Consider the following 12,586-nt stretch of genomic DNA (forward strand, 5'->3'; position numbering starts at 1 on the left):
CTTTTGTATTTATATAAGAAACTAAGTATGGTGTTAGTTGACCCAAAGCACACCAAGCATAGAAATAATTAAATTGTCAGAAATTAGTGGAGATATTCAGTATTTCTGGATTAGAAACTGAAGTTTGCTCAGCTAGGTTTATGACTTCTAACATCACACACACAGGAGACTTAACTATATGTTAGTCCCCCTTATTTGCACTTTTGCTTTCTCTGGTTTCAGTTACCCACAGTTAATTGTGTGATCTGGAAGCTGATGATCCTCCTGAGGATGAATTGTCAGAAAGTCAATAGTAGCCTAACGCTATGTCACAATGCCTGTGTCATTCACCTCACTTCAAATCATCACCCGGGCATTTTATCATCCCACATCATCACAAGAAGAAGGGTGAGTACAGTTTAATAAGGTGTTTTTGAGACCGAGAAAGACACATTCACATAACATTTATTATAATATATTAATTTTTTTCTATTTTATTACTAGTTGTTAATACCTTACTATGCTTAATTTGTAAATTAAACTTTATCCTAGGTATGTCTGTATAGGAAAAATATAATATATATGAATCAGGCATCCACAGGGGGGTCTTAGAACTTATCCCTGCAGATAAGAAGAGACTATGTATGCTGAAAAAACATTTTGAAATACATTCTCAAGAGCAAAGTTTCTCTGATTTGTTCTGTTAGTACTTAGGTTTATTTTGGCTTAGATTTAAGAAACTTTATTTGAAGCCTTGCATAATCATTAAGCTCCAAGAATCACCTATATTGTGTTTTGTTAGCAAGTCTGTGCTCACTAGGTCCTTTATTTTCCTCTGGGTGTCATGTCTCTCACATGTTCTAAGATCTAAGGCAAATCAAAACACTGCTCAGAGCGCCTGAGTGGCTCAGTTGATTGGATGTCTGACTCTTGATTTTCGTTCAAGTCATGATCTTTGGGTCATAGGATGGAGCCCTGCATCTGGCTCCATGTGGAGCTTGCTTGGGATTCTCTATCTTCCTTTCACTGTACCCCTACATACCCCCTCCTGCTTGTATGCTCTCTCTCTCCAAAAACAAACAGAAAAACACTTCTCAAAGACTCAAATTCCTTCATATATAAACTGGGAGCTATAATAATTCCTACCAACCTACCTCCTTGTTGTAAAGAGTTACTATGGGAATTGAAAGAGCAAGTAACACACACACACACACACACACACACTTTCAAAAGTTTATTTTTATATAATATTGTGCTCCATAGTATTACTCTAAAGCAATTCAAATTCTAATCCTTAGAAGTTTTGATCTAACTGAAGACATGATTAATCCATGAAATTTTCAGAGATTACACCTGGCCACGGGGATGGGGGCAGTGCATCAAATAAAATATTTCTTAATCACTTGGATGAGAAGATCTTTGGAAAACAATTAGAAATGCCACCAAATTGCAGGCTACTAGACTAATATTTTGTGGATCATAAATTCTCTTAGAAGGCTTTAGGCAAACTTAATTAGATTTAAAAAACCCTTCTCTGCTTAGATTAGTTGATGCTTTAATTAGGTGGACACAAAATAAAAAAAAACGTGGTTTTATTAGATTTATCAAATTATTGCCTGAAATATTTCTCCCCTTTGACACCTTAAAAAGAAGCCTCGTGCTGAAGGTTTAACACATCCAAGGAGACTGGGCAAATCTTTACACTACCGGAGTCTTGAAGCGCTGCTTACTTCAAAATACATTTTTTTTTCCTTTCAAACGTTATCTTCAATTATGCTGAAGATGCTCACTTGCTATTGCAAATAATCTGAACTTGTTCATTTAGTGAGTCTAAGGGGAAATGTGTAGCCTGGACAAAGGTGAAAAGCGTGGAGATGGGTAGAGGTGAAATTATGTGAGACATATTTGAGAGATAAAAATCAGTACAGTCTGGAGTTACATTCAACATAAAAGATGTCAAGGGCGACTTTGAGATACTCTGCTACACAACAAGAAGGGTGATGATGGCAGTTCACTGAGTTGGAAAACAGGAGGATTACAAGGATGGGAGATGCACCAGCATCAAGAGAGATCATGTATTTTTTTAGAGTATTTTTTTATATCTAGCCTAAGGTATCTAAATCCCACAGTTGGAAAATCATTCATATATATTAAAATTAATCTATCTCTTTTTTTCTAATATGATCCCTTCTGAAAAGCAAATACCACAGGGTGACCTTCATATCTTGGAGTGTATGGATGAATTTATCAAATTATTATCCTATGGAATAAAAGTGTACAGTGCTTGTGAGAAATAAGAAAAGAACAACAGAGTGGAGAGAAGATATCCCAAGAAAAACATCTACCCACTTCTTAATATTGACCAAAACTGACTCTAGTGAAACTATGAGAATTGGGTAACTTTCACAGTTCTTAAAGTTGGACATGTCAGAATTAATTTTTTTTTTCAGGAATTTAACAGCTTTTCAAGGTGTGTGATTGAAAATCCTTTACCTTAGATTTCCTTTCTGGTCTACATACCACAAATCTTCATTACGCTCAAACAATCAAGTGGAGCTAGTCATTAGCAAATTAACTGAGCCTACTAAAGTGTGTATTTCAAGCTTATGCTCATGATTTTGAATGAGAACTGATTATGTTCCCACATCTGTCACTCACATCATCAACTGTGGAATGTCAAGACCCACTTGCACATGGTATATATATATATATATATATATATATATATATATATATATATAAGAGTAGAGGTTCAGGGGTGAACTGTTTATCTGAGCTAAATGCTGTTGTCAAGATCCATTGACACCCGTCAGCTGATTCCTTTATTCTTGGTAGGAGTTCATTTGTTTTTTCCGGGTATTTTGACAAAGTTATTTTCTACATGAGATGATTATTCATTCCTGAATTCAGATGTTAAAGAGTTTATTTATTTGAGAAAGGCAGGAGAATTAAGATATCTTAATCCCGATGTGAAACATATATGCGCAAAAGTACTATAAGAAAACATAGATGAAAAAATGCTAGTGAGATGAGCAAGTTTTATAAATGAATTATTCTAAGACAGACATAATTAAAGTAAAAATCAAAGTAAAAATTTTAGTCATATGAAAATACCATAAATTAAATTGAAAGATACAAACTGGCATTTAAAACTACATCTAAATGGTTTTATTACACCTAAGCATTTTGTTCTCTCCCATATGACACTAGGAATTTGGAATACTTTCAGTTTTCTTTAAAAATATATTAAAATGCCATTTTATTTGAAGTTTCTTTATTTTGTTTATCAGTGATTTATTGAATTTTTGCTGTTTCCATGCCATTTGCACATTCTCTTCCATAAATCTCTTATTTGTGTCTATTACTTAGTGATTTTTGTGGGCCTTTTATTTATGAAAACAACTCTTTAACTGTCAGTATATCTTAAGTTTGTTTCTGCTCCCCACTGCCCCCTGCCCCTCCAGTATATTATTTTGCTGTGGACTGTGTTCATGGGATTTCTATCAGATATAGTTTTTTTCCTTAATGAGGACAAATTTGCCAAACTTCCTTTTTAAGAAGATATGATAAGCTTTGAACTCTAGACATTGAAAATACTTAGAAATATTTTAAAACCATGTGACTATTAATTTGAGAACCTCTACATTCTATATACCTATCTTATCCTTTATGTGATGGTTGAAACTATTTCTTTGCCCTGTCGGGGAAGGCATTTACCAGCCATGGCATCTTTTATTCAGTGAAGTAATTTGTTGAGCTTCCACTCATTTAGTCTCCTCTGATGGCCTCAGCCATCACCCAACCCAGGCAATTTCCTGTTGTTCCCACTGTATGTTCAATTTAAATTTTAAGCAAGGCTATCAGGCACAGTTCAGGTCATAGCTTAACCATACTGCACTCAATTTGCCCATGTCCTTGGCATTTTTTACTTACAAGGAATTAGAGCCTTGCACATTTTGTACATGATGTTCTAATCTTCCTTGCTCTGTCATTCTTATGACTCTTAATATCATTACACTGCAAGTATGCCTTTTTTTTCTTTTTTTGGTAATTTCCAGATGATTTCCTCTAAATTACCAAGAATCAAATATCATGTCCATTTTTGGCTTCAAAAATGGATTAGAGTTAGCTAAAATTATGTGAGTAAAGCACATAGCACAAAAAAACTATGAGGATGCTATTTGTATGTACAATCATTCTGATTGAATTTTGGAATGAAATTCCCATACGGAGAACGGACAAGAAGAGAATGACCTATCCTTTACACAAAGGTAAGATAAGGGCTCACATACTCTTAAGACAAAGCTAAAAGACATTTTACAAAGTAGAATTTGAAATATGTTATGGACCCAAATGTATTTGGAAGGAGTTCCTCTTTCTGAACCCTATTTTTTTCTTCTCATTCATATCTTCCTTCACTAGTGCCAGTTTCATTGACTTATCTTGGGTAATTAATCTTGAATACATTTTTCTTGGGTCACTTTCTTTTTTTTAAGATTTATTTACTTATTCATGAGAGACACAGAAAGATAGAGAGAGAGGCAGAGACACAGGCAGAGGGAGAAGCAGGCTCCATGCAGGGAGCCCGACGTGGGACTTGATCCTAGCTCTCCAGGATCAGGCCCTGGGCTGAAGGAGGTGCTAAATCACTGAGCCACCTGGGCTGCCTGGTCACTTTTATGGGATCATCCAACATTCTCTTTCAAAAGCTCTTCTTCATAGCCCATATTAACTAAATCAGAATGTTTCATGTAGCAATTTTTCTCCATTTCAATATTCATTAATCAACTTTTGCAAATATGTTGGAAACCCTCTTGAAGGACAAAATCCATAACAAAAACAAACAAATTAGTTATTCCCTAATAAATGGCTACAAGGGTTTCTTTGAGGCAGAAGAGTGAACTCTAGAGATAAGAACTATTAGCAATGGTAACTACAAAGCCTACAGATTTACTCTAATTTCGTGGTCACAGGTTAGGAACACCTGAAGAAGTTTTGAACACACTCATTTCCTTGGTCTCATCCCAGAGCATTTACATGAAGATAGGTTCTGGGCATCTGTATCTTTAAAAAGTACCTAAATAATTTTAATATGCAATCAAGTTATAGAACCAATGACTATTAATTATATAAATAACTAAGCAGTTTAGGGGAACCAATGAAATAGATATTCTTTGAGAGTTTCAGTGTTTACTCACACATTTACTTCCTGATTCTAAAATGTAGATATTCAGTCATAGGTCATTTCTTCACAGAAGTCTTCAAGAAATGAAAGAAAAAACTTTAGAGGAAAATATGTGAAATAATGCAATTAGATAATTCATTCAATATTTGAAGTGAATGTAATCTATTTAAAGTTAAAGCTCAAAATAATTAATATTTACCACTTTGTAATAATGGAAAATTAACACTATGCCCTTACTAATAATGCTGTCAAACTTTTCTTATTCTAAATTAAATGCATTTATATTATATTCTGTTGTCCCCCAATTTCTTTAAAATAATTTTCAATGATTCTTGGCAAAATTTTATTATATTTTCTAAAGAAAAGGCAGAGGAATATAGAAAAGAAAATTATGAAATAACAATCTTTAATACTGTAAGAAACTACTTTGAAGTTTGAGTACAGTTATTAAACATTTATATACATAAATGTACACACCATAGGACTGCAGACTTACATATGAATATCTATACCTATATCTGTATATCTATGTTTAATTCCTTTCTAAAATGCATCAATGAGGGATCCCTGGGTGGCGCAGCGGTTTGGCGCCTGCCTTTGGCCCAGGGCGCGATCCTGGAGACCCGGGATCGAATCCCACGTCGGGATCCCGGTGCATGGAGCCTGCTTCTCCCTCTGCCTGTGTCTCTGCCTCATTCTCTCTGTGTGTGACTATCATAAATAAATAAAAATTAAAAAAAAAATAAAAAAAAATAAAATGCATCAATGAAATCTTTTATATAAACATCCTCAAAATTCCTCAAATTTATGAGCATATTAATTTTTATATTGTATTCAGAAATGGAATTATCTCATTGTTGATCATTCAAAGATGCCTGCACAGAAAGGCATAACATGCTAGAGAAAAGCAGTAGTGACTTTTAGCTTTCCTCTAAATCCACATTGAGCATCCTTTTTCTGTCACCGTTAGCCAGTTAATCCTTTGACACGTTTGGAGGAAATACGTTATAGTCAAAAACCTTACACTATTGCAGAAACACAAATAGAAAATTCCAATTTATTTACCCTACCACAGGACAAAATTAGCGACCTCTAAAAGTGACTATACTTTGGAGATTCTTACTGACTGCATCTTTATGCCATTCTACCCCTATTTCACTTTTTCCTTACATATCTGTTCTCCAGAAGCATGTGTCTCAGACCCCAAAGATCATTTATGCATTTGTAAATATTTCCCTAGTAAGTATTTTGAAAGGAAATGAGAACAAAAATCACTTGTTGAACTTCTACGAATGGGGAAAACTCAAAAGAATTCAAATAGTAACTTTCTTTTTGTTTTTAATTTAAATTCAGTTAGTTAACGTACAAGTATTACTGGTTTCAGAGGTGATTGATCAGTCTTACATAACAACACCCTGTGCTCATTACATCACGTGCCACCTTAAAGTCCGTCACCCAGTTACCCCATCCACCACACCTCTCCCCTCCAGCAACCCTCGGTTTGTTTCCTCTAATTAAGAGTCTCTTATGGTTTATCTCCCTCTCTGATTTCATCTTGTTTTATTTTTCTTCTCTTCCCCTATGATCCTTTGTTTTGTTTCTTAAATTCCACACATGAGTAAGATCATATGATAACTATCTTTCTCTGATTGACTTATTTTGCTTAGCATAATATCCCCTAGTTCCATCCACGTCGTTGCAAATGGGAAGATTTCATTTTCTTGATGGCTGAGTAGTATTTTCATTATACTCACATCACACATCTTCTTTATGCATTCATCTGTCAATGGATTATCTAGGCTCTTTCCATAGTTTGGCTATTGTGGATATTGCTCTATAAATATTGAGGTGAAATAGTAACTTTCTATAATGCTACATTCAAACTTGTTTCTGGATGATATATTGTGTAGTCCCATGGCTTTTCAGTACACTTTTTGGTATGAAACACCCACATTCAGTTTGAGAAAGCCTAGTCTGAGCTAATTTCAAGATTTTACTTTTTTATCTAATGTAATGTATTTCCCATCACTGGAAAGGGCCCAATGTAATATTCTGCAGATTGGCAGTACAAAAGTTTTCTTTTCATATTCTCTATGGTTGTGGCAAGGGGTGATTAGATCTTATTTGACTGGTGCTAGCCTCTAGTTTGTTATGTGGTCACTGGCTCACCCCTTTCCCATTTAATGTGACCATTCTGTGGGCACTTTGGAGATTTCCTTTCCCTCCAATTCTGAGGAACACAATCTATATCATTCCTTGGGGAAAGGGGGAACTATCTGCCCCCTTGACTTCTGTTCTAACCAACTCTAGACTCAGATTCACTGGGTGGTTACACAATATGGATTTTGGATTAGTCAGAGTTCTCCAGAAAAATAGAAACAATAGCACATTCTCTCTCTCCATATACATATATATGTATGTATTGTATATATGTGTATGTATATATATATATATATATGCTATTGCTTCTATTTATCTATCATCTATCTATCTATCTATCTATCTATCTATCTATCTATCTATCTATCATCTATCTATTAGAGAGGGAGAGAGAATGGAAAAGAGAGAGAGAGAAACTGGCTGATTATAAAGAACTGGCTTATGTTCTTATTGAGGCTGGCAAATCCCAGGATCTACGGTATATAAGCCAGAGACACAGGAAAGCTGGTGGTGTATAGGTTTCAGTTCAAATCAAAAAGCCTGGGAACCAGTAGCACCAGGGGTATAAGTCCCAGTCCAAAGTCAGATGAAGAACAATGTCTCAGATAAGCCAGTCTGGCAGGAAGCGAGAATTCAACCCTCCTCTACCTTTTGTTCTAATCAGTCCTTCAGGAGATTGGGTGATGCCTACCTACGATAGGGTGGACTTCTTTGCTCAGTCTGCCAATTCAAGTACTAATGTCTTCCAGAAACACCCTCACAGACACACCCAGAAATGTCTAACTAGAAATCTGGGCAACCTATGACCCAATTCAGATCTATGCAGCTACCTTTTGAGCCAACTCACAGGAAGAAACATCACACCTGGAAGCTGCTGTTCCAGATCTTTCTCTTCAATCTGTTATTACAAGTTGCTCAAGCCTGTCCTTCCCATTTATATATATATATATAGATATATATAGATATATATATTAATGTAGAGGCAAACACCTGTCTCTGTGCCCTCTTGATAAAATTCAGATGATACCATTCAAATTATCCCAACAAATTTTACCATACGCTCTGTGTTAATGTTGTGGGAATTCTCTGCCTTCAGTGCCCATGGTTTTTGGTCATGCCACCTCAAAGAGGTAGACCAGATGAAGAATGGTGGCCAGCAAAGCAAAGTTTATTAGTTTATTGAGCAATTGTACAAAGCTCCTGGACAGGGAGAGGACCTGAGATGGTTACCTGTGGAGTTTCTAACTTTAGGGGTTTTTATGAGCTCTTTTGAGAAACTATGTTAAAGCAATCAGAGTGTGCTGAGTCATGTCAATCAGGGCTTTGAACACATATCTGTCTATTAGGTTAATGTCTGTGTGCTGATGGTCCTTTTTGCTGAGGGCTTATGTCTTAACATGCCCTTGCCTCATGATAGGGACAAATGCATGGTGGTTAATTGTCTTATTTTAGGATTTGCAGAAGTCATTTCTACAAAGGCTATGAAGCGGAATGCTAGTGTGGTCCTGTCTAAGCTGCAAAACAGGATGATAGTGCTGTTTTGTTTTAGCTGTTCTGACTCCATATTTTTGGGGGGAACCCTGGCTCTCACTACATAACTGTCCAACCAACTCTTGACACTAGTCTGTGGAAGCACTGGGCCTATGCAGCCCAGTCCTATACTTACAGTGGAATGGAAATTAACTGAGACACAAAAACTCTTTCTGAAGAATGATGAACCACGTGATCATTTTGGTCAGATCCTGAATAGCTGAGTCAGCCAACCTTATCCGGTGTGAATACTTCTTGCTTAATTACTTGTTTTTGTTTGCTTTTTTTTTTCCATTTTTTTAAACACTGCATTCTCGATAAGACTCTGAAATGGTAGGAACCATTTAGGATCATCTCTATAATAAATATAAGTACTTAAAATAAATTCCAATTTATAATAAATAATTATTTTAGTGACATTGTGTTTTATATCACTAAAATTTGAAAATTAACTTATTGGAAGCCAAAGAGCTTAAATCATTGAACAGATATCAATATAAATATGGTGTTTTATGAGTACACAATCATATTTATAGAGAGATGCATTTATAATCCAAATGCAAACTGAGTCCTGGTCTGTGTGCACTTCATAATAACACACAGAGAACCAGTCCACTTGGTATTTTCCATAGACAGCACAAAATCATTTCTATTTTTGTTTGTTTGTTTTTGAGGAGTGAGAAGTTCACACAATAGAATTGGTAGTATTTCACACATAGGCACAAAACCTTCACTCCTTTTTTTTCTGTCCGGTCTTCTCTCTCCCCTGTGACTTCTCACAGCTCTATGTCAAATTCTTACTCCTTCAGTGGGAACTCTGCAATAGTTTTGGTTCCTGTTTCTGTTTCCAGGATTGAGCAGGCCCGTGAAATTTTTAAAGCAAGCTTTATTAAGGTCCCAGCAGCAAACCAGAAGGCCATCACTTTCAGTGTTAATTCTTCTTAAAAAAGGGGCATTAGGGGTATTGATAACATATATTTTTATAAAATAAAAATGTAATAGGAATTTACATTTTTATCAGAACTTATTTTTCTAACTTAAGAACCAAGTTATTTGTTTAGAGGAAGGTATCAATTCATCAAACAAATCACTTTGAAAGACATCTAAATAATTATTATTCCAATCCTAATTGCTCCCTTGAGGTAAATTTTAACACTTGCCTCAAAAATTAAAAGTTATAACAAGACAAGAAGTTATGTAGGAGGAAGACCTTATATTGATTATACCAATATGAGAATATGTTCTATAAACGTGAACTAAGTTTTCTTGACAGAGGTATAAAATATTAGAAAAGAAATTGTATACATTCTATAACTGAAAGTAATAAACCTTATGGGCAAAATCTAAGACTTGTTTGGAGAAGGGAAAGAAAACATGCTGAAAAGTGAAACTGTTCTAAGATTTCATCAAACTGAGGGCAAGGGGTGGGGCAGAGGGGAGAAGCAGAGTGGAATTAGCATCTTGGCGAGATAAATCAGTTTTGCATGGTAGTCATCTTGGAACTCTAGCTATATGAACTTGAATACAGTTCATGTAAGACCTTAATGGACTGCCTATCTATCTCTGTACTAGGCACTGCACATTGATCAGTGACTGCCAAACATTCCCTAAGGATTAAACTATTCTGGTTTTGTCCTTAACCATGATACCAAATCCATTAGTAGCATTTTTACTTCTTCTGGGAATTAGGTATTGCTACTGGCCTCTATTGCTTCAAGATTTCAGTATCCACATTATAACAAGAAAACTGTTCAGGAGCTGGCCTGAACTTGTACCCCAGGTCCCCAGAGGACCATTATTTAGGATCTTTCATAATCATGCTCTTCTCACTGATGTATGTCCCAATGTCTTGGTGAAAGGCATTCTCAAGTTCTGAATAAGGGATGAGTAAACAGGTTATGTAAAAATGATCCACTTCAGCATTTCTAAGTGTTTAGAGTCCTTCTTTAGATTATAACACAAAGTTCTGAGCATCTCAATTCCATTTAATTTAGAACAACATTGATAATATGCACCAGTTATCAAAGTCAGCAGAAATTAGAACCACTCATAGCTATTCAAGGTCATTCATTGAATCCAAAGACTCTTAAGTGAAAACATAGTGGAAAGTTTAGACCAGTCTACAGTTGTGTTTTTCTCTCCCTGTTCCTGCTCTAGTTATATTCATTCCTATATATATTTCCAAAGTCAAGACAGATACTAAATAAAGAAATACTTAAGATTCTATTTGATGTATAAGTCTTGTTCTGGGTTTGATTGTGTAATTCGATCTCAGGAGCTAAAAGAAATGAGTATAGAGAAGGGGTGTATGAGAACTTAATTTTCCTTGGAAGACACCTTAGGGAAATTTATTACAGGAATTTTCAGAAAATGAAGCAACTTTGAGTGATAAGAGAGGATGGGAGGCCCCAAAAAAGTATAGAATCCTTTGAGTCTCCTACATCTTCTTACTTTCTCCATTGCAATTTTGTGCTTCACTTTCTTATAAAATCTCCTTAATTTTCATATTGAGACCTCATAAAATCCTGAGTTCAAGCACTGGAAATCAGCAATCCAAAGGTTCTACTATGTGTGTGATTTTTAGTTATATTATCTCTATAACTGAATGATACGAATATATTATTTTAAGGAAGTCTGGCTTTGCTGAAACCACAAATCTGAATCTAAACTTAACATGTCTTTTAAATGACTCAGCACTATTTGAAATATCTGGTCAACCTAGTGGTCCATATATATTTCTTGTATACTTCACAGTGGTCTCTGTTAGCAGCCAAAATTTTGATTTCAATAAGCAAAGTGGAAATTTTCTGGATGGCCATTGTAGTCAAGGACTGCTAAGCCCACATTCCAATACTGTCTCAATCAGTTTGGGCTGTTATAACAAAATACCTTGACTGGATATCTTATAAACATTAGAAATTCACTTCTCACAGTTCTGGAAGCTGGAAGTCTGAGATTCAAGATCATGTTGCCAACATGTTCAGGTAAAGGCCCTCTTCTGGGCCTTTGTTATAACCTCATAGGGAAGAAGAATCTAGGCATCTCTTCTAGGGCCTCTTTATAAGGACAGTAATCCTATTCAGGAGGGCTTCACATTCATGACCTAATCACTTCCCAAAGGCCTTAGCTCCTGATATCATCACATTAGGCCTTAAGATTTTGACATACAAATTTTGGGACAACACACTCACTCAAACCATAGTAATACCATATACTTATTGCCTCTAGTCCAAACCAGTTGAGAAAATCAATCCCAAATTCCCATTTCCTTCAGGGTTATTTGCACCTTTTCTTATTATGTCACAGAATTGTGAGGTATGAGCCTCAAAACACCTTCTGGCCGGTTTAAACAAGAAATAAATTTGTTTAAGAATAACAAATAGTACATCTCTAGAAAATGAAGAGTCAGAGTACAAGGATACATAACCAGGAAACATGTCAGCAACTGAAAGGTCTTTCAAATTAAAAACTACACTGTCACTGCCTCTAAGCATCTATGAAATTCTAGGACTGTATTGCAGACCGTTTCTGCCACACTTGAAAAAACTGAGCACCATAACCCTTTTAAGATCAGTCACCATATAAGAAGCCTTTGCTCATTTTTGTTGTTGTTCATTACTTTATCAATACCAAGATATGGAAACAACCTAAATATCTATCTACGGTTGAATGGAGAAGATGTGATGTGTGTGTGTGTGTGTGTGTGTGTGTGTGTGTACCGTTGAACCTTGA

At 35.5% G+C, this 12,586-nt stretch overlaps 1 long non-coding RNA gene across 2 annotated transcripts in view; it reads left to right on the top strand.

The window, feature by feature from the left end:
• The first annotated feature begins 371 nt into the window (after window positions 1–371).
• The window catches only part of LOC140608068 (uncharacterized), a 247,623-nt gene continuing 235,408 nt past the window's right edge, over window positions 372–12,586 (top strand). For both annotated transcript variants that reach the window (XR_012010030.1, XR_012010029.1), the window contains exon 1: window positions 372–387. This is a non-coding gene — a long non-coding RNA (uncharacterized lncRNA). The remainder of the gene's footprint in view (window positions 388–12,586) is intronic.

Source organism: Canis lupus, chromosome 17 (genome assembly GCF_048164855.1).
Source record: "Canis lupus baileyi chromosome 17, mCanLup2.hap1, whole genome shotgun sequence".
In the NCBI taxonomy this organism is placed as follows: Eukaryota; Metazoa; Chordata; class Mammalia; order Carnivora; family Canidae; genus Canis; species Canis lupus.